At 40.0% G+C, this 21,091-nt stretch overlaps 1 protein-coding gene across 11 annotated transcripts in view; it reads left to right on the forward strand.

Moving 5' to 3' along the window:
* The window catches only part of LRMDA (leucine rich melanocyte differentiation associated), a 1,041,237-nt gene that overhangs the window by 393,899 nt on the left and 626,247 nt on the right, over positions 1-21,091 (forward strand). For 2 of the 11 annotated variants that reach the window (XM_045041007.1, XM_045041008.1), the window contains exon 3: positions 15,195-15,319. The exons of 8 other annotated variants lie outside the window; for them this stretch is intronic. The gene's annotated coding sequence lies outside the window, so the exon portion shown is untranslated. Of the gene's footprint in view, positions 1-13,666; positions 14,558-15,194; positions 15,320-21,091 lie in introns of those variants that run through there. One more of the 11 variants, XM_023240594.2, reaches the window with a different exon arrangement.

The raw sequence follows: 21,091 nt of genomic DNA on the forward strand, positions 1-21,091 counted from the left end.
AACAGCTTTTGTGGGATCATTCTTCTTTATTTTGACAGTATTGCAGTAGCCTTGCAACTTCTCCTCACTTGTCTCAGTTCTGATGTCCAGAGATCTTAAAAATCACAATTTTTATTTTTTATGTTTATTCAGAGAAAGAGAGTGCTCATGTGAGTGGGGGAGGGGCAGAGGGAGAGAGAGAGAGAGCATGCATCCCAAGCATGTTCCACACTCAGTGTGGAGCCCAACATGGGGCTCAATCCTGCAGCCCTGGGATCATGACCTGAGCTTAAATCAAGAGTTGGATGGTCTTGATTTGTATTTCCCTGATGAGGAGCGACGTTGAGCATCTTTTCATGTGCCTGTTGGCCATCCGGATGTCTTCTTTAGAGAAGTGTCTATTCATGTTTTCTGCCCATTTCTTCACTGGGTTGTTTTTCGAGTGTGGAGTTTGGTGAGCTCTATATAGATTTTAGATACTAGCCCTTTGTCCGATATGTCATTTGCAAATATCTTTTCCCATTCCGTTGGTTGCCTTTTAGTTTTGTTGGTTGTTTCCTTTGCTGTGCAGAAGCTTTTTATCTTCATAAGGTCCCAGTAGTTCATTTTTGCTTTTAATTCCCTTACCTTTGGATTGGGATGAGCACTGGGTGTTATATGGAAACCAATTTGACAATAAACTTCATATATTGGAAAAAAAAAAAAAGAGTTGGATGGTCACCTGAATGAGCCACCCAGGCACCCCTAAAAATCACATTTTAAAGATAAAAAGTGAAAGCTTCTAGATATTAAAAAAGAAAACACACTTGTCCTCATTTATTTTCACTCCGTTCTGGTATTCTGAATCAACCTTCAAGGTCAAGTGTATCCTTTTAAAGGAGAAAATAGATTGATTCCTTTTTTTCCCTTAGAATATGTTGCTAACACTTTTGAGGCATTCATTAACGATCTTAGCTTTTCCAGGAGAAATAGTCAAATACATTGATCAATTATTCTCTAAGTTCTCTGTTCTTCCATGAGTTCTTTGGGGGGAAAGGATGCTGTCTTGTGGGTGTCAGATTGTGATTGGTACCTAGCTCAGCAATTGGCCTGCAAGATAAATGTTTGTTGACTGAATCTTGAATGCATAAATTTTTGAATAAACCAGACCTTTTGTTGCTAAGAGATGTCTGTTGTATCCCACCTTTTTTTTGGTTACTTCATCATGAAAAGAATTTTTCTCTGCTGCTGCCTTCAGAAGTGTCTGTTTATCCCATGTTCAAATAAGAGGCTTCTCTCCTTCCAACTCTTCTCACACAGAGGTTCTCTGATGAGTTATCATGGGATCCACTTATTTGGTAGCATGGCAGAATGGGAAGTGTTTTAGGGTTCCAGCGTAGTCACTTACCTGTTTATGAAGTTTACCTGGAAAAATGTGTTTATTCCCTTTTAATGTTCTTTTCAATACCCTCCCTTGAAGGGCTCTTGTGAGAAAATGGTGTGTGAAACCCCAGGAGCCTGCACTTGACTCTTTGTACCTTGCAGATCTTTGTGCTTATCAGGGACCTGGGTCTTGTCTCCAGGGGCCTGCCTTTTGGTGAACTTTGATTCTGGGATCCCATATATACATCATCAAATTCTCTCTGGTTGTTTGGATAAATGTGGTGAGCACATAACACAGATTTTCTGGGTAAGTCTCATTTTAAGATATTTTGTCTGTTCCTTAAACTATTGAAATGTTTGGAAAATCTAAACATTTGGATACCCAGTTTTGGAATCTCTGAGCTGATCTCTTGCACCTGAAAATAGCACAAGATATGTTGTCTAATGTTTCTTAATTTTAATTGTAAAATATCCTCTTTCTGGCATGTCATGGAATACTTGACCAACACAAGAAAAACAAGGGTTTTGTAGTGATAGTGCAAACAGATGTTGGATCACTAAAGGCATCTTGAAGGTCTTCTCATGTCTCACGGTCTCTGCCTAGTAGAGTGGTGTAGCAAGAAGATACAGGTTGTTCCTTGCTACCTTCAAGGGCTCTTATTTCTCCATAAGGAACGTCACTTATGGTAGAGGCCGCCTCTGATCCTCTCTTCTCTCCCTGCTGCATTAGTGTGCTTTTGCTGCTGTAACAAATCACCACAAACTTAGTAGGCTAAAACAACACAAGTATGTCCTCTCTCTGTCTCCCAAAGGGTCACGTCAACCTCACATAAAACATGAATTCATCTCATCTCAAGGTCCCCAATGTGTTGACCATTACAATCTCAAGTCCCAAATCTCATCTAAGTCACCGCTCAAAAGCATCAGATCTCATGACCTCAGTAATTTTCAGTAGCTATGGGTGAGGCTCTGGCTATAATGGTTATAATCCATTCTGGAGTAGAGTTGCTTTCTGTCTCTGAACCTGTGAAACTAGAAGTAAGTTATCTGCTCCCAAAATACAATGGTGGGATGGACATAGAATACCAGTGTTGGACATTCCATTCAAAGTGGGAAAAAGTGAAAGGAAAAGGAGTCCTCTACCAGAACCAAGCAATTTTTTAAATCCAGCAGGCAAGCTCCGTTAGGTTTAAGGTCTGAGCATAATGCTATGTAGCTTGAGGATCTGCCCTCTGGGTCTACAGTTCTACCCTCTTGGGCCTGTGGCTTGGCCCTCTGGGTCATTCTTCCTTTTTTCTTGAAAAGTAGCATGTGTTTACAGCTGAATGGTTTTATCAGCCTGTCTTACCTGACAACATTCTTTCATTTAATCTTTTCTTCCTTGCTTTCAGTCTAAGGTGGCACCATTTATACTGCTATAACAATCACAAACACCTTATGATCTCCCAGGTATGTCATGGGATTCACTCCAGACAGGAGTCCTCTGCAGGTCTTTTCTGGATAACCCTCTTTCCATTTCTGGCTTCTGCTGAGCTGGCTGAGGGGGTTCATGAGTCATATGGCTAATCTCTTTGAAGAGCTCCGTATATGAGTAGATACTCTGATCTTTAGGTACTTCCGAGGCTCTAGTCAAAGTTGGTCTAGTTACACCTTTGGCCTTCTCTCCAGAGCATCCTTCCGGACAGTGTATCTCCTAACTTGAGTATCTTTTGCAGTCTGAATAGGCTTAGAATTGGCTAAATCATCAAGCTTTGGTTCTTTTTGCCATCACAGTTCATTCTTCAGTCTTCTTGCATTTTACTATAAAATGTTATTTTTTTAATGTTTGTTCATTTTTGAAAGACAGAGACAGAGCACAAGCAGGGGTAGGGCAGAGAGAGAGGGGGACACAGAATCTGAAGCAGGCTCTGAGCTGCCAGCACAAAGCCCTTTGCGGGGCTCGAACCCACCAACCGTGAGATCATTCCCTGAGCCAAAGTCTGACGCTTAACTGACTGACCCACCCAGGTGCCCCTTCTTCCATTTTACTATAAACAGCAAGAAGAAAGCAGGCTGCAGCTCAGTATTTGCTTGGAAATCTCGTCAGCTAAGTGGCCAACTTTCCTTTGCCTACAAGTTATGCTTTCCATGTAACTGTAGGACAATTCGGCTCATCTTTCTGCCACCGCATAACAAGGACTGCTTTTCTTTCAGTGTCCTGTGATGTGTTCCTCACTTCCTTTGGAGCTCTCAATAGCACCTTTAACATTTATAAGTAGCCCAAAGTCTGTTTTTGATGATTTAGGAATTCTCTAAGGAATACTGGTTTTCACTTCCACACTTCTCGCTTCCAAGTCTTTGCTAATAGAATCATTAATGCCAATATTTCTGGTAACAGGCTGTTTAAGGCAGTCTAATTCTTCTATCTTGCTCCTCTGCATCATGAGATTGCAAATCCACTTGCATATTTTTAGATATTTGTCACAGCAGCATCCCTCTTTTAGATACCAAAATCTACATCTGTGTCTATTGTCAATGCAATAAATTACTGCAGACTTTCGTGGCTTGAAAACAACAAAAGTTAATTATCTTGTAGTTCTGGAGGTCAAAACTTTATTATAGTTTAAAATTAAGGTGTTGGTGGGACTGTTTCCTTTGGGAGGCTCTGAGCAGGCACTCTGTTTATTTGCCTTTTCCAGCTTTGGTGGCCACCTGTATTCCTTGGCTTACAGCCTGTCTCTCCATCTTCAAAGTGCATCACTGTCTTTGCTTTCATCATCATCATATTCATCCCCTTCTTCTCTGACTGTTCCTGTGTGTCTCTCATAAGGATCACTGTGAAACACTGGGCCCACCTAGAGTAACCCCCTCATGTTGAGATCATTAACCACATCTGCAAAGTCCCTTTTCCCCTCCAAGGTAATATTCACAGGTTCTGGGAATGGTGACATGGGAATATTTGGTGTTACTTAGCTGAGTTTGGTATTTCATACCAGACTGCTGTTCTTTCAGTCCCCCTAGAGTTTAGAAGATTGATAGACAACATGGGGCAGTGGGACTAATTTTGGAGTCAGGAAAGTTGGGTTTCAGTCTCACTTGGGCTGCTAAAAAGTGGTAGCATTTAAGGCCAGCCATTTTGCTTCTTCATGCCTCAGTTTCATTTGTAAAATGAGGGGGTTAAACTGAGTGATTGCCAAGGCCCTTTAGGGCTCCACCGTTCCAGCTCTTTGGTTCTGGGCTTTCACTGCAATCAAATGCTTCTTGAGAAACAGGAGATGATGAGTTACAGTTGTCAAAAGTTGGGAAGGAATTAGCCAATTGACACAGCAGTTTGGTGGTGAGTTTCGGTTGTGGTGACTGATCAGCTTCCTGTTCTTGCCAGATTGTGGACCTGTTATAGTCAGAACCCGTCAACTCAGAGTAAATCAAACACAGTTGTTCTTAGAAGGTACTTAGATGAAATGAGGAAAAAGAATCATCATGGTCTAATGGGCAAGGTGGTCAGGATGACTTAAATCCTGAAATCTGAGGTCTGAGTAAAGGGTTTCTTCTCTGGGGCAGAAGTTAAGGCTGAGGAAGGATGGGAAGGTATCATAAAGTTTAGTGTCTCCAATCGGAGAAGGCAGGACCCTTCGAGCAAATTTGCATTGGTTTGGCTGATTCTAGTAGCTGCAGAGAAGGCTGCTGTAGCCAACACATGTTACAGAGCTCCAAAGGGCTGGAGGTGGTGTCGGATGCTAAGCCCTCCACAAGTAAAACAGGGAACTTAATTCCAGCTGAGGCTTCAAAGAAATCAGGTCACGAAACTTAAGCCCTCGGTCTAGGAGAATTCAGAAGAGGAAATTTATTTTTCTTAGCTTGTCCTCTAGGACTCTGTGCCACTGGGGACTCATATGCAATATTTCTCTTATTTTTAAAGGGCAATAGATAGGATGATGGGAATTTGAAAAGAGGTCACTTTGGTAAGGCTATAGGATTTTCTAAACTGGTCTGCAAGGCTAGTTTAAATCTTTTGTTTTTAGAAAGAGGAGTCTTCTCTGCACTCAGATGAGCACCCAGCCTTTAAGCCTTCATAATTTCATTTGTGTTACTTCCTTTGTTTGGAAATTCTTGCACGCATATTCACGTACTAACAGACTTCAAGGACTGGTGCTAGTACCATGCTTATAGATGCAGCCTCTTAATTTCTCTACTTCGAAATGATCCTTTCTTTTTCTTAAACTCCTGTTGGATTTGTAGTCTTTAACTTTTTAATGCCATTGGCCATGGTAGGTATTTCAATATACTCTCCCAGCCACATTATATTGTCATTGAGGAATTTATTCACCTTTTTATCTGTTATAGCACCTAAAGCAGGAAGAGGGGTTAACTAATATGTGTGGAAAGAGTAAATTACAATCTAACTTCACACTTAAGCATAAACTTATTGGATATATAAGATCTAATGAATGAGTATGTGTGGATATCTGTACTGAAATACTGCTATTGATATCCATATAGAGATGATTTAGTGCTTCAATAGAGACAGTATGAGAGACATAAGGGAAATATAAATGAGATCCCAGGCCTTAGATCATATTCTAATTGTAGAGAGGATATAGCAAAATAGCAGTGAGGAATAGTGCTGGGTGTACCTAAATTGTGTGGCACAGATGACCACCCCTGTGCTTAAAAGAGAATAATCTCTGTTCTGGCATAGTTGGGGAGATCTTTATGGAGGAGCTGGATTTTGAGTGTATTCTTGTTGGATATTTTCATCAAACACTTCCAGGTTTGAAGGTTTTTTTTTTAAATGTGAAGGATTTTCATGTTTGCCTGCATGACAATAGTTGTATCTTTAGTGTTGGCTGTTAATAAAATAGAATGGATAGAGAGTGGTAAAAGTTTAAGATGAATTTACACATATGTGTAATATATGTTTTTAATTCTGTCTCCAACCAAGCTTGTGGCAAGTATGGATTTGAGAGCTCAAGAGTTCTGAGGCTCCTTGGTAGACTGGGGTCCTCAGGAAACCTGTGAAGTAGAACCTTAATACATACTTGTATAATATTGATGGATTTCTGGTTAAGATTTCTTGATTTTTATGCTTTTTTCTTAACTGTGTCTACTAAGGTTTAGCTTCTTTGTTGTTGAGTAGATATGTCCTAAAAGCTTTTTGTACCTGATTCCAGGAGCTTTTATTTATTTATTTATTTATTTATTTATTTATTTATTTATTTATTTATTTATTTATTTTCCAACTATATTGAGATATATTAACAATTCAGTTAATAAAGTATACTAAGAAAACCACAGTCACTAATGGAGGCATTTAACAAAGGTTAGCGGTGGGAGATACAACCAACGCAATTTGATTAGTGGATGAATGAAAACTTTTCCTTTCCAAATGTTCATAATGTTATCAGGAAGGGGAAAAACCAGAAACCACAATGATTAAAACTGGTGATATGACAATGTGGCTTTATTGAATATATAACATGATTATTTTATTTGTAAAGTGTCTTGCCATGCATGCTGAGTCAAATGTAATACAAATACTAATACAATATTCAGCATTGTAAATACAGACAAAAATGTCTTGTCTTATGAAATAGAATTTAAACTGATTTTCAATGACTGAATATTTAATATAAAGGAAATAACTTATTGCTTTTTTTTTTGCTTTTCGTGTTCCTGATGAAATGATAAAAATAAAAACAATCACTTGAAAATAAATTCTGAAAGATTATTTCTTAACATATTATAATAACTTTGCTATTTTGAACTCTTGGATTCTAGCCAGCTTGACCTGATTTATGTAGGTCATTCAAATGGTGAGTTCAGGTGTTTCTGGGATGAAAAAGTTGAGACTTTTGGTTTAGCTGAAGTATCTGAGTTTGTGATAATCTAAATATTACCTTTTTTGTCAAAACTGGTGAGCACCTTGACTTTCTTCTGGAAAACTATAGAGAAATACTACTCAGCTTAACACATATTTATTTCCTTTTCTCTGATCTAATATGTTTTAAACATTCTTGGTAATACAAAGAGCAGTTGCTGATTTCATGCCAGCTTGTTGGTTGAAAGTCCTACCCCGTGAAGAGTAAAGGCATATATTTAAATACCATGCTGTGTGATAGAGATTCTAAGAGTGGTAGCTAATTAGAGATGAGAGAAGATCCGTTGGCTGAGACAGGATTCTCTAGGTGGGGTACAGCCAGTGGCACTCTGACACCAAAGATTGTGGGCAGGCTCTCCCAGCATGCCCTCTTTAGTGCCATGGCAGGTGGGCGTGGAAATACAGTGGATGGCATGCTGAGGTTTCTGGGGGAGGCAAAGGGAAGGGGAAAAAATCCTCCAGGCCTATCCTTCACTTAGCTTTTTATTTTTAACAAATGAAAAATACGTAGAGCAGTTGTCATTTGTTAAAGTGTAGCAGAAAGAGCGAAACAGGCCAGTGGAGGCTTCATCAAGAACGCTCATTCAGAATGATGAATGTGGCTAAACACACATTTGTTCGTAAAACTTGCAGAGTGGCTGAGCATCATTAAGCATGAGAAATAGGTGCAGCATGCTGAGAAGAGAGTGGAGCAAACAGATGTTGTGAATTTTCACAGGCATCCTTCATCCACCAGTCCATCATTAATATAGTTGAAGGTGATCCTTTCTTTTTATTTAATAAGCACAAACAAAGTGCATGTGCTATGATTCTGCTGAACACACTTCTTTTTTTCCATAGAAGTAAGGGCATGCAAAGATGGGGAGGGTGTGGAGACAAATCAACTCTCTGGGCACCCTTAGCGTGCTATCAGCCTTGGGGCTACAGCTAGAGTAGGGTACCTTTATTTTTCTTTCATTTGTTCTCAGCTAACTCTAATGGCTCACTCACCCTGCCTGCGATCTAGCAGACTGTCTCGATCTGCTGGAGAGAGAAAAGATTTATGGCTTTTGACCTTGATCCTTTCTAATTCTCCTTTCTTCAGATGTGTCCAGCTTTTGTAGTGATACATTACAATTTGTTTTCTGAAATCAGTTGGCCAGAAACTTCTTTGTATCCCTTATTGGCAAAACTTCATCAACTCTACCTGTTTTGTCCACTTCTACTTCTTTGCCTTCCTTCTCTTGTCTTTCTCTTTTTGGGCTTTTGAGAGCATAAGTCTTGGCCTTCACATACTTAAAGGCTGTTCCTCTGCCTCTGTGAATAGTCCAGGCTGCTGATCTCAATCTCTCAGCCCCTTGTCTCCCACCAGAAAACGGGGAGCTTGCTTTTAGGGTCTGTTAAATGAAAATAGTAATGCCTTCTTCCCAAGTAAAAGTATTTTGGGAACTCTGAAAAGCATTCTACAGTTATTTCAAATGTTGATTTATGATTAATTGACAGTGAGTTCTCTTTATGGAGTTTTCCCTTAGGAGTTATCATATACTGTAATTAAATCCCTGAGGTTTACTTGTCTTGAGCTTTACATTTAGTGCCAGAGATACTGGGTCTGTGAATTACTGTCTGTTTCATTGCTTGTGTTGTGTGTGCATGCTCACATATGTATGTATCTATTCATATTTAGATCATACTAGATGGGGAAAAAATAGTACAAGGCACTGACACTCGAATACAGACCTAGGGACAGGATACTGCTTTATCTTACTAGTAATGAACTATGAAAAATAACATACAGTTTTACAGTTGTCCCTTCTTTATAGAAACTATGTATTACTAAAACCTACAATACCTTGAAGCAAAAGTAAGGAACTCTGTAGTAAGTCATTTTAGAAGATATCTACTGGTAACCTCCTAAGTGTTTTACTTGTTAAATGCATGTTTCAACCACTGTTGGCTGTCTACATTTGTTAAGTTTAAGTGTTAATTTGTGTGGTAAAGATCTACTTCTCTATCAGAGGATGTATTTTGTATTGTAAATACTCACATTGCCAAGGCTTTATGACAACTCTCATATAATCCCTAGCTCTGGGGGTCATGTTCAGCATAGTTCGTAGACCACGATGCTGGAGATTCAGTTCCAAGTAATGAGAAGCATTATTTTAGCTAACACTGAGTCCATGTTCTTTTTAAAAGTAACACACTTAGTTCCTGAAGCCTTACCAATGTGACAAAATAATGCGTGGTGACTGTTTTAATCCTCTCCTTCTGTGGGGCCCCCTAACTCCCCAGTGCAGCATATGCATCCTTGGAAACTTTGAGTAACCCTGGATTTCCTACAGTTTATTATTGCACATAAATGTAACCTGAGATTTGGAATGCTGTGTTCTGTCTGTGTGAACGATTGCCTTCCGGAAGAACATACCCACAACATAGACTTGAACCAATCCTGGGAACTCAGGTCATGGGTTGTGGTTGCCACATGCTGCTGCCCAAACTTTGAGAACCCTGCTGTTCCCTCTGGCTTTGTGGGCACTAGGCCAAATGCACAGGGAGGTGGGAGCGTATGTAGAGACTTTGGGTACCTATGCTTTGACTTCTTGCTTCATACCCTTTAGAACCCAAAGACTTGCCTGTCAATGAGGTTCATTGGTAACTTAGTTCCATCCCAAGTGATTATCATTCAGGGACTTTGAGATCCAAGGCCCCTGCAGGTTATCAGTGTACAGACAAGAGACAGGTAAAGTTGGCCTTGGCTCTTTTTGGTAACCTGCATGGTATAAGAGAAAATGTGTTTATTGGAATGCATGGTAATTTCTCCTGGTGCCTCTAGAGGAGTGAGGGCTTGCTGTTCCAGAATTGATCTTGTCTCCCCTCCTTGGTCATGTTAGCCCCTAGGTGTAGTGTACCTAGTCCTGGGCTTGGAAGCTGTTAGGTAAGTCCTGTTATGCCTCTGCCTTGGTTTCTTCATTGGTAACATAGGAATAATGGGACCAAACTCATAGTGTGTTGAGAGGGTTAAATTTAAAATTCCTCAGTTATTTAGATACATTTTTTCTGAATCTTTCTCAAGCATGAGTTGAAGATATTCTCTATGCCCAGCATTGTAAAGAAAACAATTGAAATTCTAGGGATGTTAATAAAGAGTGGTTTTGCTATAAGTCAGGAGCTGGCAAACTGTGGCCTGCTGCCTCTTGTCATATGCCTGTGAGCTAAAAATAGTTTTTAAATTTGTAAGTAGCGTGAAAAATCAAAAGAAGAATAATACTTTGTGATACATGAAAATTACATGAAATTCAGGTCTCCGTGTCCAGAATAAATTCTACTCTTGTCATTATTAGATGTGTGTTACAAAAATTTATACTCGATTATTACACTATTTTGAATTTCATCAGAAAAAATTAAGGGGAAAACATTTTTTCTGTTATTAATGCCTTCATAATATCCTTGACTTTATTGTTTGTCCCACAAAACCTAAAATATTTACTATCTGGCCCTTTACAGGAAATGTTTGCTAATGCCTGATGTAGGTCATTCCACATTTTTGCTAGATGAGTGGTTTTCAAACTGTGGCTATTGATTCATTATTTGCCTTGAAATTAGTTTAGAGGGTTGCAAATGTCATTTTTAAATAGATGAAATCAACTAGAATAAAATAAGAGAAACTCTCAGAGTATATTACACATGGTAGGGTTAATTATTGCCTTATGAAATGTTTTTTTCCAGAGGGATGTGTTGAGAGTGTGTGTGTGTGTGTGTGTGTGTGTGTGTGTGTGTGTGTGTGTGTACACACATACGGTGAGTCATCATGTTAAATAAAAAGTGAATCATGGTCACATAGTTGGAAAGCCACAAGGCTAGACTGTAAACTCCACGAAGGCAGAGAGCCTCTCTTTGTTTCCTTGGGCCTGACATAATGCCTGGAAAAAACAGGCTTTTGTGTGGAGGTTATGAATGAATGAGTTCAGGGGAGAAATAAAGGCAAGATGACTAACCATTTTGCACCCAGCTACTAGATAAGTTCGGGAGATCTCTTCCTGCTAAGTGGAGCAAGCAGCAACTCTGTGCAGGCTGTGTCCTGGAGTAAGGATATACTGGATCCTTGGGTGGGCAAATAGTGTTTTCTTTATAATAAAGAAAGCAGGATTCATATAGGAAGCGGGGTTTGAGCATCATACCAAAGGATAGACATACCATGTGATGAGTGTGCTGTGTAAAAGGAGAACGAACAGTCACTGGACCAGGAATCCTGATGTCAGGTGTCTGTTCTGTCCTGAACGCTGTGAAACTTGGACTTAGTTTCCCATGCATCTCTGTCACTTCCTCCAACCCAGCGGAAGTGAGGATGGTGGTCATGGCCATTGTATACCTCAGCTGTGAGGATCAGATAGGGGAATGTGTAGAAGAGTGCCCTGAGAGTATAGATTCTCATTCAGAGGCAGTGCTCATTATTCTACCCCGTTAAAATCTATCAGTCCTCTGCTTTGGGCGGGGCATGCGCTAGGAACAATGGGAACTAGAAGTTCCAGGAGAAGTTCAAAAGTTGCTATTAATCTTTTCACTACTTTAACAGCAAGGACTGTAAGGTTCTCATAAGGTCCTTGAGGTAAGAACACTATCGTCCTCATAGTTAAGTTGGTAAAAAGACCGGTAACAATGAAAGTTGTAAAATACCACAGCAGAGGAGATATCACAGGCCATGAATACCTGGGGAAATGTTCCGACTCTGAAAGAGGAGGTGAGTGTTCTGGGTACAGGTGGGGAGCGGAGGTGGAGGAGAGGTGTGTGATTCTCAGGTAAAAGGGAAGGCCCGGCTGGGTGGTGGTAGTGGCAGCAAGAAGGGGAAGCCCCTGTTGATGAAAAAGTCCCTTCTGAGTAAGTGGCTCCCTGGGCTAATTGGTACATTACTCTCTGTGATGGGCCTGATGGTGCTGAGGTAACAAAATGAAAAATCAAATGAGAAATGGAACCCGGGAGTCTAAAAAGTTAGTAAATTTTGACATTAGAAATATAATCAAATTTCACCAATGCTTTTCTGTAGTGACAGCCAAATCCATCCGTGTCAGAGCAACAGCCTATGGTATGTGGTTTCATGTGGCTTTTCTTCCCCTTTTCTCTTTTCCTTTTGCAAAATCAGCATTAGGCTATTTGGAGGACAGGCAAGAACTATTATGTTAAATTGTGCTACCTACAACTTAAGCTTCTGTCTTTGCTAAAGCTGCCAGTTTTTATAAACAACAGAAGACAGAAAGGGTTTACTAAGAATAATGTTGAAGCCCAAAAGAATCCTACAGCCTATAAATCTTAATAGAGGTTCTGAGATTCCAGCAGGCTGGATGTGTCTCTTTTACCCAGGCTCACTCCATCTTGGCTCCCCTGTGATGACTCCAATTTTCTCGAAACACAGGCACGGTGCCTTGAATTTACTTGTGGCACTATTTGCCTACAAACAGGAATACATGCATATAACCTATGCAAATCAATAAAAACATGTCAAGACCCCTTAGATCGCACTACTCTTCTAAAATGCAATTTATCTTGCTGCAAATGAGAGTAAGGGGCTAGGTAACAAATAGCGTCTGATCATTTAACTAGCACCTGTTGTCAATGCATTTGAAAACCACATTTTTCATTTGACATACAGTAAATTGCATTTTCATATATATCGAATGGAAAAGGGAGTTGGGATGTACATATGCAGCCCTTTATGAATTTTATGAACAATGGATATTTCACAGCTGTATGTTTAAAAGGGTCACGTCAAATGCTGCAAATCTATTTGTTCTTTCCTGTGTTGGTTGTGAACACACCATACTTTTCTTATGGCTGGGTGTTTAGGCGCACCACCGCTGAAAGTATAATTATAACATTCATGTTAGGTGAAGGACAATTACTATAATTTTTGTATAAAATTGAATATAACTTAAGTGTGTAAATGTGAAATATTTTTTAAAAAGTTTCTCAGAGGAAAACTGCTTTTTATAAATTACATTTTTCAGTCAATCCCTTTATTGGCTTAATTTATGAGGGTTTTTTTGTTTGTTTTGTTTTTGTTTTAAATGCCATATTTTGTTTGCAGATGGGTGGCTGTTGTACAAATCCAACAACACTTAGGCTTATCAGCAACAATGGTTTTCACATTAGTGAGCATGGTTTGGCAATATTACTTGACATCTGGAACAAGCTATATTATACCAGACATATCAAGTATAACTGAATGGATCATTTCACTGGCATTTGTTTCAAAAACTCCCACTCTTCAGCTTTTGCCTGGCTGTCATGATACGACGGCAGTGAGTCCCGTGTTCCCCCAGCTTCTGTGCCTCTCATTTGCCTTTGACAGTCCCATGTGTACTTCCTATCTTGAGTTGAGCATTTTGTAATAGTGGCTGTGAGGCTGTGTTGTTGCATTTGTCTGCCTCCCTGCCTCCCCCCCAACCTCTCTCTCTCTCTCTCTCTCTTTTTTTTTTTTTTTTTTTTGCCATGATACCAGGCAGCTGCGAAGGTCAGGGGCATTGTGACCACTTTAGCCAAGAATCAGCCTGTCATGTATGCTTTGCTCTTGTTTTGAGTTCTTGATTGTGTGCCCCCCTGGCATGTCTACATTTTTGGGTAACCGAGTCACAGGGAGACTTGCTTTGTTGAATTTCGTGTAACTTGGATAGAGAGAAGAAAAACCGGGAAAGGGCCCTCTGCGTTACATCCATAAGTAAAAGAACCACATGGGGGCAGAGACGGAAGAAGTTGGAAATATAAGGAAATGGTAATAGAAGGTTAACACTTAAAAATCTCTATCTGTGTAGTTGGGGTACATTTTGGGGTGGACAGTCACAACTTGCAGGGTGAGACTACCCCCAAAATTTCATATCATCACCGCTACTGATTTACCTTATGGCTCATGGGAAGGAATTCACCTCCTGGGATGTCAAATGCCAAGGGTAACTTCTAAATAAGAATGCATTTCCTTCATGTAGTAATGCTGTTGCAGCTGCTATTCGTGTCATGTTTTTATTTATTTGTCTTGGGTGAGAGCTTCTTTCTTCAAACTCAGCAAGGTACAAACAGGCCCACCTAGCTTACTGAGTAGATTCACACTAACTATTCAAATTAATTAAAGGGAAAGAGAGACTTACTAAGTCAAGTGAATAAAGAGCAAATCTAAAATAAAAGGCAAAAATCAAATAATAAGAAAAGTAATGTTTCAGTCCTGTTTGCATGGAATTTGGTAAAACTTTTTTTTTATCAACACAGGCCTGAAAGTTGAGGATTGAGGCTAACAAGGTGTTTATTATCTGCACCAATGTCACTGGAAGGAACTGCCCATGGTGGTCTCATTCTTGGAAACAGAGAAGCAGCTTCAGCCCTTTTAACATTGCCTTTTAGGTTAGTTGGGGAGAGATACGTTCATTCATTCAGTCTTCCCTTCAACAAATATTTCTTGGTCATCGAATGTTATTGAAAGCACTATATTAAGTGTGGAATAGAGGCAGAGCCAACAATAAATGATAACAGCAATGGAAACCAAAGGATTTAAAAATCCCACTTAAAGCTGCATCAAGAAGAATAAAGTACTGGGGTGCATGGGTGGCTCAGTCAGTTGAGCCTCTGACTTCAGCTCAGGTCATGATCTCATGGTCCTTGAGTTCGAACCCCGCGTTGGGCTTTGTGCTGACAGCTCAGAGCCTGGAACCCACTTTGGATTCTGTGTCTCCCTCTCTATCTGCCCCTCTCCCACTCATGCTCTGTCTCTCTCTCTCTTTCTCAAAAGTAAATAAACATTAAAAAAATTAAAAGAAGAATAAAGTACTTAGGAATAAACTTAACCAAGAAGGTGAAAGACCTGTACCCTGAAAATTACACAAATGTCCTAAAAGAAATGAGAGAAGATAAAATAAATGGAGAGACCTCCTGTGTTGGTAGACTGGAAGACTTAAAATTATTAAAATGTTCATGTTATTCAAAGCAATCTGTAGATTCAGTATAATTTCTATCAAAACCCCAATGACATTTTTTTTTGCAGAAATACAAAGAACCATCTTAAATTCATCTGGAATCTCAAGGGACCCCGAATAGCCAAACCAATTTTGAGAAAGAACTAAGTTGGAGACCTCACTGCTTGGTTTCAAAACATACTGCAGAGCAAAGGTAATGAGGGTAGTGTGGTGCTGGCTCAAAGACAGGTGTATACACCATTGGAATAGAATAGAGAGCACGACCCTTGTGTATATGGTCAAGTTATTTTTCACAAGGGTGTCAGATTACACAATGGGGAAAAGACAGTCTCTTCGACAAGTGGTGTTGGCAAAACTGGACATGCACATGCAAAAGAACAAAGTTGCGCTTTTATGTTGGATTAAAGACCTAAAAGAAAATTCCTAGCAAAATTAGAAATGGAATTACTTTATCATTCAACCATCTCACTTTTGGCTTTATACCCAAAAGAATTCAAAGCAGGATCCCAAAGGGAGATATTTGCACCTACATGTACATTGTAGCATTATTCAAAACAGCCGAGAGGTAAAAGCAACCCAAGTCTCCACTGACAGATGAATGGTATATGCAAAGAATTCTATGCATAGCATTGGATATCATGCAGCACTAACCAAAGAGAAAATTCTGTTACATGCTACATGAATGAGCCTTGCGGATATTATGATAAGCCAAATAAGCTGGTCACAGAAGGACATGTACTGTATGATTCTACTCATATGAAGTATCTAAAGAAGTCAAAATCATAGAAACAAAAGAGCAAGGTGGTTGCTAAGGACTGGGGAGAGAGGAAAACGAAGGAGATTTCGTGCTTAGTGGGTACAGAGATTGAGTTTGGCAAGATAAAAAAGTTCTAGACATCTATGTGACTATCCTTAGCACTACTAAATTGTACAATTAAATGTTTGCAATGGTAAATTTAATGTTACGTGTTGTTGCCACAATAAAAATCAACACCACCAAAGTAAATATTGGTCCCTACCCTCAAGGGATCTTGGAATCCAGTCAAAATGTCATTTTAGCTTATTTGTAGTTGAAATTACTATAGGCAGAGAATGGCCAGGGAAGGCTTCCTGGAGGAAATAGGTCTTCAGTTTTGGTAGTTGAAGCCCCTACTCTACTTGGTAGGTCTTTTTCACCTTGTGGCTGTTGGTAAAGTGATTTATGTTTCATAATATGTCACTGAAGTAGAGTGTGAATTTTCTTTGGGAGTAATGCTTTACTGGCTAAATTAGCTGCTTTCTACTCAACATCCCTATTTATTCAGCAGGCCTACAAATTTGCTTTTGTCATTCTGAGACCACTGATGGGATCCAAAGCTAGGTATCCAGGCCGAGCCACCTCATATCCTGCCTGCTTCTTTACATGTTTTCATATACATCTACCTATTTACTTTACAATTCCAAAGGAGAACTAGGCTCATAAATCTTCAGGATACCCCCAGATGAATTATAATTTTACTCACTAGAGTTGTTACCTTAATGCCTCTCTAATTATCTTGTGTACTTAGACTTTAGATACTGGGTAGGAAAAGTGAATGCGGTATTGACAACAAGCTGCATTTCTCTTCTGTTTAAGTTCATCTGCCTCAGATACCTTTATAGATCCATTCTTGCTCTTGACCTGCTTTTCTGTCTATCACAGGAGGCTGTCACCTGCAGGAGCATTTCCCAAGTTCTCGTCGGGTGGCTTCCTTTTTGGTTTCACTAATGGGAGACCCTGGAAGGAGACTGGATGGTGGGAGGAAGGGACAAGCCAGGGTACTTCTCCCCACTCTGCCTCTGCTGGCTACTCTGTCAGGGGCTGAATCTCTGCTGTGGCTCCAATTCCTATGGGATGTGGCCCACCAGGGTTCTCCCTTTAATGGGAGACCTTGTCCCAGCCCTCCGCTGTCTCTTCAGCCCGAGAGTGGTTGTGGTTTCTTGCTGTTGCTTCTCCATCATTTGTATATCCAATTCCCTGCATTAAATTCCTTCTGTTGTAAATATTTAGAAACAGCCGGCTCCTTTTTTTCTAGGTTTGACCCTGAGGGATAATGGTTCTTTTGTGTCTGAGGACTTCTTGGCAGTCCATGGGCCTTCCAGGAGCTCTACACAGTTTGGTCATGTAAAAACCCATACATACACTGAAGGAAAGCAATGTTGGAAACTAACAGCATCAGATTTGATGTGGCCACACATTTCAGTATCATTTACAGGAAGACGGTGTTTGCTGTGTCTGTAGCCAGAAGCAAAAGCAATTGATGAGAGTGTGAAGGTGAACTGGTTTGTGTTTCATGAGTCTTATTTTACTTGTGGTGGCATATAAATTGTGAAACTGGGTGAAAATAAGTGCTGGAGTCCCAGAATTTATTTTAGATCATCAATATGATAAACATGGTGTCTTCCTGTTAAAGAAACCCCCATAGACGTAATTCTGCATGCTTACTCCATCCAGTTTAATAAGGCCATTTTTATTATATGAGCACCTTGATAGTCTGGCATCATGCTAGAAACAAACTACAAGGAGAGCCTGGTCAAAGCTGAAAAGTGGTGTTTGGGTTGGGAATAGAAAGATTAAAAACTTGGGGCGCCTGGGTGGCGCAGTCGGTTAAGCGTCCGACTTCAGCCAGGTCACGATCTCGCGGTCCGCGAGTTCGAGCCCCGCGTCAGGCTCTGGGCTGATGGCTCGGAGCCTGGAGCCTGTTTCCGATTCTGTGTCTCCCTCTCTCTCTGCCCCTCCCCCGTTCATGCTCTGTCTCTCTCTGTCCCAAAAATAAATAAACGTTGAAAAAAAAATTAAAAAAAAAAAAAGATTAAAAACTCATCTATAGATTACATCGATATTAGTCTGTAGCCATTTTTGCATTTTACTTGAGATTAAAAAAAAGTATAGAAGGATTGTTATGAAAATTGCAAATGGCAGAGCCTTTTATTTTAGGAGCCTTATATTCCCTTTGGGTTATATTGGAACTGCCCCAACAAGCTGGCAAGTCCTTAATAGCATCAGGAGTTGGGCATTCCCATTCAAACTTAAAAGTGTTGAAAAATTGATATTATTTTCTACTTTCTTTATTTCCCTCCTTGGTTTTTAAGTTGCCAAAAAATACTTTATGGGTAAGAAACTAGTGTTTTCCAATTGCTCATGTACTACCATCTAGTTTTCTTAAGGGGTAAACTTTGGATGGAGAGAATAACTGTTGAATAGTATAGAAAACATTAAAGTCAAAGCAACAACATAATGAACAATATAGACTCAGCAGATACATGGGGTCCCGGTGTTTAGCAGCTAAGAAATCACTCTGTTCCTACTCTCATGGGGCTTATAATCCCCTGAAGAGTACAATTAGGGTGATAACCATGCAAAGTTCCAGAGGCTTTGAGAGCAGGGAAAGGTATCTAGTTAGATCTGGTGAGCTGATATTTGAAAGACAAGAGTTTACTTGGTGGATATCAAGACAAAGGAATATCTTGGTAAGAGGGACCAGAGTGTCAGGGGCTCCTGGGTGGCTCACTCGGTTAAGCCTCTGACTTCAGCTCAGGTCATGATCTCACAGTTTGTGGGTTTGAGCCCCGTGTCGGGCTCTGTGCTAGCAGCTCAGAGCCTGGAGCCTGCTTCGGATTCTGTGTCTCCCTCTGTCTCTGCCACTCCCCCACTCATGCTGTGTTTCTGTCTGTCTCAAAAATAAATAAACATAAAAAAAATAAAAAAGAGGGACCAGAGCCAAAGTCCAGAAGCATGAACACCAGATAATATATTGCCTTATGGGAAGTGACATAGAGATATTTTAAAGTTGGATCTTTATAAAAGTAAGATAACAACCTCTTTTTTTTAATTGCTGTTTTCTTAACCTCACCTAGAAGAGGATAATTTTGGAAGAGGTGGTTGTTCAACATGATTGAATATGATTGGGTGTTATTACTTGCTGATGGGACTTAATTTTCTTGTGTTTAAATGTGATCCATTATCTTGTGTCTAGAACATATTAAAATGACTCTAAAATGAGAAACAAGGCAACTCTGCTTATTTCAGTGCAAACATACTTGCTTATTGAACTTCACTGAAGGATGCTGGGATATTTGAATACTAAGATTATACAGATGCCCAAATCCCAGGATTATAGGACGAGGGCAGCCCTTTGTGATTGTGTGGCTGGTCAGATCACAGTGGTAACTCAGAGTGTATTTTCACTTTTTCTAAGCATTATTCTGTTTTGGTCTTTCTTCCTGGCTTTTTTTTTCTTTCTTCTTTCTCTCCTTCTGACTCGAAACTCATCAACTTGCAATACCCCTGATAAAACTCATTTATAATGCTGACCAAATTTTCTGGCTTCAGCCAGCTGTTCAGTTTTTTCTTGTGGAAGGCCCCAAACTTCTCACTACTTGTTCTGAAGATAAATTAGCGACTTCTAAATAATGCAGTGAACCCTAATTCTCTTTGATTAGTAGCGAGTTAGATGATAGCGACCCATTGAAATTGGCCATCAGCATAAATAATGAGTGAATGAACTGATAAAATGCAAAGTCACCGGCCGTCATAAATCAAATGAAATCCACTTTCTCTGGAAGTCACTGAAATTAGAAGTCCATGCTCCTATTAATTATTTTGCCTTCTGAAGACGACAGTGTTATAAATCAGCCTTGAAAGGCCCTTCACTTAGAAAGCTGAAGGAGTGCGGCTGCCTGCAAATTGCTTTGTGTACGCACCTAATTGTTTCTTAAGTAATCCACCTTTGTAGCATGGCTTTGGGAAGCAAAGAAGGTCCCCTTCCATTGAGATCCATGAATGTGGCCTTAGGAAGGGCCAAAATGGAGAGGGCAAGGATCCACCCCTTTCCTTAGAAAAGATATCCCCAAGGTCCTTATTTTATGGCTCAGACACCCATCAGGACCAGGCATTGTTGGAGTGGTTTTCTTTCATGGGATCCAGAAAGCTGGTTGTAGGCCCCAGGCCATTTCATCCTCTGGTCTCAACTCCACTTCCATCCAGGCCTGAGAAGCCAAACTTCACTTGATTTCCCTGAAAACCAAGATTTTAAAAACTGGGGAGAAAACAGAAATGGAAAACTTCTTCTCAAGCTCATTTTCAAGAGTTGTTGTAATCTGCATATATTAGTTGCGAAATGACACATAATTTTTGCTAAAAGGTGGGTGGGAAATTACATTCATTTAGGAGCCTGTTTTGCAACAGACATTTAAAAAAGCAACATTCTGTGGAAAAGAGGTTAATTGCATGGTAGGAAATGTTGTAAATTAGTTTTATTTTGGACTGCTCCCTGTCATATCTGAGGTTCTGAAGTTGAGACTACTGATTTAAAAAAAATAAAAATACTCTCCTGGAGGTAGTTATAGAAATTTGGTCCAGCTTTGACATGTGACCCTGAGTCGTTAGCAAATCTGGACAGAGCTCACAAGGAAATTCTCTGCTTTCCATTGAGTGTGTATGATTTTTGTTGGCCTCTGTGGAGAGACAGATGGCAATTTTATGGGAGTGAGGACAGACAGCAGTGGGGGGTAGTTCTTGGGACCTCTGGGTACTAGTCAGGTATACAGGGACTGGAAGTTTAGTATGGACTCCACAGATGGGGATAGAGTGGGGAAAAGTTTTAAAAGGACTCTTTTTTCCTTTTTAAAAATTTTGTAACATTTGCTGCAGCCCAGCCAGATTCCCCTGGTAGCCTGTATAATAAATGTAAAGACTAGCCTAGGAAGATGAAAATTATCTCCTGGATTGTAGGAAGCACATCCTCTTCTTTGTATGGTGATAATTTGGGTGTCCTTCCCTGTTCCGAACCATCCACACAAAGTGTGTGTGTGTGTGAGTGTGCACACGTGCATGTGTGTGTGCATACACGTGCCCATATAGCTAAAAAAAACCCGTAGTATTAAAATGAGTGCTGTGCAAGGTGCCTGGTTAGCTCAGTCGGTTGAGCACCTGACTTGGGCTCAG

The sequence above is a fragment of the Felis catus genome, chromosome D2 (genome assembly GCF_018350175.1).
Source record: "Felis catus isolate Fca126 chromosome D2, F.catus_Fca126_mat1.0, whole genome shotgun sequence".
In the NCBI taxonomy this organism is placed as follows: domain Eukaryota; kingdom Metazoa; phylum Chordata; class Mammalia; order Carnivora; family Felidae; genus Felis; species Felis catus.